This window comes from Carcharodon carcharias, chromosome 17 (genome assembly GCF_017639515.1).
Source record: "Carcharodon carcharias isolate sCarCar2 chromosome 17, sCarCar2.pri, whole genome shotgun sequence".
Lineage (NCBI taxonomy): Eukaryota > Metazoa > Chordata > Chondrichthyes > Lamniformes > Lamnidae > Carcharodon > Carcharodon carcharias.
Window position 1 is genome coordinate 107,663,418 of NC_054483.1, and position 6,000 is coordinate 107,669,417.

Genomic DNA, 6,000 nt, shown 5'->3' on the forward strand with positions numbered 1-6,000 from the left:
CACAAAAACTTGAATTTATACAGTACTTTTAACAAAAAAGACTTGCCTTAATATTGTGTTTCTAATGGCCGTAGGGCATCCCAAAAAGCTTTTTAGGCGCTTAGGTAGTTTATTTTTTCTAAGTGTAGCCACTGTAATGTAGGAAATGTGGCAGCCAATTTGTGCACAGCGAGATCCCGCAAACAGCAATGTGATAATGGCCAGATAATCTGTTTTGGTGCTGTTGGTTGAGGGGAAAATATTAGCTCGGACATCAGGGAGAACACTTTGTAAAGGACCTTGGGATCTTTTTTGGGAAGACAGACAGGGTCTCAGTTTAACACCTCACCCAAAATGTGGCACATCTAAAATTGCAGCGTTCCCTCAGCCTGACATACATTCTTGGCTGAAGCTGATTCACAATATATGACATCGATCCACATAAAGAGATAGATATTTGGACTAGTGATTAAAAGCTTGGTCAAGGATGCGGGTTTTAAAGACAGTCTTAAAGGGGGAGAGAGCGTTAGAGAGGTCAAAATGTTTAGGGAGAGAATTCCAGAGTGTCACCCAGTGGGCAGAAGGCTTGACTGGCGGAGGTAGAGTGATAGAAGTGGGGGATGCACAAGGCGCCAGGAGTTGGACGAATGCAGGGAGTTTGGAGGGGTATAGGGTTGGAGGAGGTTAAATAGATAAGAAGAGTTGAGGCCATGGAAGGTTTCAAACATGAGAATACAAGCTATAAATTGGAGGTGACAGAGATTTTGGAGCCAGGGGTGAGCAAGACTTGGTGCATTAATGGTTAACATTGAATAGCAGGGAAATTCTGTCGTGAATTCTCACCACAACCCGTTAATTTGCCTGCCAACCTGGAGTGGACATGATGATAGGGGAAGCAGCCTGCTTCCTACTGCTTTCCTCCCCCCATTCATCAAATACCTGTTCCCCTGGGAGTCTTGGAATTTTGGGCCTATTAAATGACAGATCAGAATGGAAGAAGGGAGAGGATAAATAATGGGGAGGGGGGGGGGTGGTTTTGGTCTTAAATTGAATTCAAGTTGAAAAAAAAAACTAAGGACTGAATGTCTTAGATCCTTTAAATTCTAGCAAAGCCTCAGATTATATCTAGTAGACTTAATTAAATTGAGCTTAATTCAAATATTAAAACATTGTTATCTTAAATCTCGCTAAATTAAATTACTTTGTGGCAATAATATTACCCCTGACCTTAGATACTGTTCAGATGCAGTTTTCTCCCAGAAAACATGTAGCTCAGTTGGTGATGGCAATAAGCTGAATTTGCGAGATAAGACAAGTTACAGTCAGACGACGTTAAACCAAGGCCCCATCTGCCCTCTCAGGAGGGCCTAAGAGGTCCAACAATCAACAATTTCTAAGAACACCAGTGGGGAGGGGTGGCGGGAGGGGCAGGGGGGTTTATCCCCAGTGTCCTGGTCAATATCTTTCCCTCAGCCAACATCACTGAAGAGCAAGTAGGTTATCTGGTCATTATCAGGTTGCTGCTTCTGGGTGTTTGCTGATTTTCTTTTCGCTCATGGACGGGACATGGGTGCTGCTGGCAAGATCAGCATTTTTTGCCCCATCCCTAATTGCCCTTGAGAAGTTGCTGATGAGGCATCTCGAGGAACACAGTTGAGTGTCCTGCTCGGCCATTTCAGAGGGCAGTTGAGAGAATCAGCCACGCTGCTGTAGATCTGGAGTCACATGTCGGCCAGACTGGGTAAGGATGACAGATTCCCTTCCATAAAAAGGGCGTTAGAAAACCAGATGCCTTTTTATGACAATCTGGTGGTTACATGGTCACCATTACTGATACTAGCTTTTGATTCCAGATTTATTTAGTGAACTGAATTTAAATTCCCCCATTTGCTGTGGTGGGGTTTGAACTCATGTGTCAGGGTTACTGGTCCATTGCTATAAACAATGCCACTGTATTCCTATTGGTTGCCAGGTTTTTGTTTTATTCATTCATGGGGTGTGGATGTCACTGGCGAGGCCAACATTTATTGCCCATCCCTAATTGCCCTTGTTCAGAGGGAATTTAAGAGTCAACCACATTGGCGTAGGTCTGGAGTCATGTGTAGGCCAGACCAGGTAGGGACAGCAGATTTCCTTCCCTAAAGGACATTAGTGAGCCAGATGGGTTTTTACGACAATCAACAATGGTTCCATGGTCATCATTAGACTTCTAATTCCAGATTTTTATTGAATTCAAATTCCACCATCTGCCGTTTCCTATATTACACCAGTGACCACACTCCATAAAAGTACTTCATTGGCTGCAAAGCTCTTTGGGAAATACTGAGATTGTGAAGGCGCTATGGAAATGCGAGTCTTTTTCTTAATATTGACTGGAAAGTTGACCCCCCCCCCCCCCCCCCCCCCCCCCCCCCCCCCACCCGCCCCCCCCTCCCCCCCACCACCAGTTGAATGTTTCTACCAATAACTGTTTATTTGAACTGACCCTTGAACGCTGGTGTAGGAGACAGCTGTCTCTTGTGAATTAATCAGTTCCATGTCACCCAATCTACTCGGAAACATTCTGGGAATATTCATTGTAAACAGAGTTTCCTGCAAAGCACACACTTAAATCATCCCTTTAAATAACTGTGTATATAGTTGTCTTCACTTAAGTGAACATCCATTCAGAATAACGGAGCACCATTCATTAAATTTGGCGTGACATTATAAACATAATGCCCACTCAAAGACCATGATGAATTTATCTGCAGACTACGTTTCAGTTCACAGTTCTCTCCTGTTGTCTATTCAGGTGTATATTTAACACGCATATATAAAACGTGCTGTATTTTTTAGCTGCTGCTGTGTTCCACTGAGGCCAGACAACTCCAGATGAGTCCTGGGTCAATCTCGATCCCTGCAGCTATTGAGGACTCCTCCCCAACACTGTCATCCTGTGAGACACCGGTTGCCAAGGAATGTTCTCAAACAAAATTTGACACCGCGTCACGAAAGGAGATATTAGGGCAGGTGATCAAAGCTTGGAATAAGAGGTTTGTTTTAAGGAGCATCTTGGACACCACAGTTGCCAAGGAAACCCAACATGGCTGCTTTTGGTTGTGCCTTCAACAAGGACTTCTACATGTCTTCAACTAAGGTCTTCAAGCACCAGGAATAATAGGCGGAATCTTGCTGAGGCTTCGAGGGTCTTGCCTGGTGTCTGGAGAGCCGGCGAGAGTCCACCCTCCAGCCCCCGCCGCACCTTTTCGGGAAGGCCGGCCGAACCACAAGCCAATCAGGCAATGGTGAGGCCACTGGCAGGCTATCCCCTTGGAATCAAGGCCCTGAGAGCTGCTGGCCAATCAGAGGCTGGCAGCTCTTGTACTCAGCAGCGCCACAGGGGAGACAGTGGCTGCTGCAGGAAAAACACCCACTGGAGTCCCAGAAGCGACCCGGGCCACAGGTAAATAATGTGGTGAGGGGGAGGGGGAGGGGGTGGGTGTGGTTTCGTAGGGTGGGGGGGGTCAGGAAGGGAGGGGCGTAGACGGGTCAGCAGCAAGGGCAGGGGGACAGCTCTCAGCGGCCGCTCCCCCTCCCCCTTCTCGATATCAAGTCCCTCAATCAGGAACTGAGTATCTTTAATCGGAGGAACACCTCCCCACCCACCGTCAGCACCAGAGGTGACGAGCTGCGGAATGGATTTAGCTGCCGCGCATGTGGCATGAGAACCGGCCCAACTGCAGCTGGGCTCATACCAGCGGCAATGGGATGAGGCCCTTAAGTGGTCAGCAATTGGGCCTCGATGGGCACCGGGGTGGGAAGGTCGACCCTGGGCCCTCCCGCCCGGAACTTAATTCTGGTGGAGAGGGGAAGGTGGCGGGGTTACCGTGGGGTCACCGTCCCCTCCCATGCCCTCCGCCCCCAAGCTTGTCACCAGAGAGAGCGGCAGATACCGCTCCACATGTTCAATCCTGGCCTCTGCCCGATTTTAATCGCTGCACCACTGGCGGCCGCCCCTCCAGCTTCCTGAGCCCTAAGCTCCGGAATTCCCACCCTTCCAGCTCTCTAACCATCTATTCTCTTTCAAGATGATGCTTAAAACAAACCCTTAACTCCAAGCTCTGGTCACCTTGCCCTAATGTGTCCTTTCGTGACCCGGTATCAAATGTTGTTTGAGGACACTCCTGTGGAGCGCCTTGGGATGATTTCTGTTACGGTAAAGGCGCTATATAAACGCAAGTTGTTGAATAGAGAACGGGAAGAAAGGAAGACAGGGTCCTTATCGTAAACATTGCTTTCTTTGTTAATGCTACAAGCCCGAAAGGGGTACGTCTCCTTTATAATGCTTTGGAAAACCCAAACGTGAGTAGGTACAATTAGGATCACGCTGCCAACCCCAGTCAACCAGTGAGTGTGGATTGGTTCTGGTGATGGATGCACGCTTGACGCTCAGGCTTACTGGCCGTGTATCATAACCACTGATAGCAGCATGCCCCTGCTGAATTCTTCACTGGTGAGAGTATACTGAAGTACTATCTTCTTATTCCTGTTACACATCAACTGTGCTCTGTCTGTAGGCTTCTGCATCTGTCAAAAATCTACTGATTGTGTTGGCATCCTCTAGAGTATGGTGTAATTGTAAACCTTTCCAACACCTGTTCCATGCTCCAAGCTTAACTTGTGTTGGCAATAAGCCCAACTGGGCAGCTCCCCTGTTTGTATAGGTTGCCAGGAGGGTTCTGACAGGATGAGATTGGCTGAAGATTATTCAAACCCGTTTTTTGAACTCTTCTTGCTCTTGAACATTGAACATCTTTTGTAGGTAGGTTTCACTCACTGAATTATTGATTTGTTTATTTTAAGGCTAATCTCTGATTTTATTAATAAAATGAGAGTTAAGCTGCCCTTACTCAGTGAGCCATGTGTTCAGAGATGAGGAAGAGCCCCAAGTTCTATCTCGGTCTGAGTTAGTTGACTTAAGTCAGCACCACACTGAGGCATTAAAAGTTAGCCTTCATGTCAGTGTGTGTGTGTGTGTGTGTGTGTGTGTGTGTGTATCAGTGTGTGTCAGTATGTGTGTATCAGTGTGTATCTGTGTATGTGTGTCTTTGTGTGTGTGTACGTGCATCTGTGTGTGTTTATATTAGTGTTTGTGTATCCGTGTATGTGTGTGTGTGTATATCTGTGTGTCTGTGTACATCAAGAGTGTGGGTATATACATCAGTGTGTGTGCTTGTGTATCTGTGTGTGTGTGTGTGTGTGTATATCTTTATGTGTATCTGTGTGTGTGTGTGTGTTTGTGTGTGTTTGTATCTTTATGTGTGTATCTGTGTGTATGTGAATCAATGTGTGTTTGTATCTGTGTGTGTGTATCAGTGTGTGTTTGTGTGTGTATATTACTGTGTGTGTGTCTATATATCAGTGTGTGCATCTGTTGTGTACATCAGTGCATGTGTATTGTGTGTTTGTGTTTCTGTGTGTGTATGTATATCAATGTGTGCATATCAGTGTATGTGTGTGTGTGCATCTGTGTAGGTGTGTGGGTGTATATTAGCATGTGTATGCATCTGTGTGTGTATATCAGGGTGTGTGGATCAGTGTGTGTATTAGCATGTGTGCGTGTTTCTGTGTGTGTGTTTATCTGAGTGTGTATATTGTGTTTGTGTGTATCTGTGCGTGTGTATCTGTGTAAATATTAGTGTGTGTGTGTCTGTGTATGTATATTAGTGTGTATACATTTGTGTGTGTGTGCCTCTGTGTGTGCATATTAGTGTGTGTGTATCTGTGTGTGTGTGTGTATATATTATTGTGTATCTATATTAGTGTGCATGTGTGTGCGTGTATCAGCGTGTGTGCCCACGTGTGTGTGTATCAGTTTGTGAGTGTGTGTGTGTGTATTAGTGTGTGTATATTATCATGTGTATCTGTGAGTGTGTGTGTATGTGTGTGTGTGTATCAGTGTGTATGTGTGTATCTGTCTGTGTATATCTGAGTGTGTGTGTGTATATTCGTGTGTTTCTGTGTGTGTGTGTGTGTATT

The 6,000-nt window shown here is 45.9% G+C and overlaps 1 protein-coding gene across 1 annotated transcript in view; it reads right to left on the minus strand.

Moving 5' to 3' along the window:
* Positions 1-6,000, minus strand: part of sfrp5 (secreted frizzled-related protein 5) — a 91,731-nt gene that overhangs the window by 63,621 nt on the left and 22,110 nt on the right. The window lies entirely within an intron of this gene.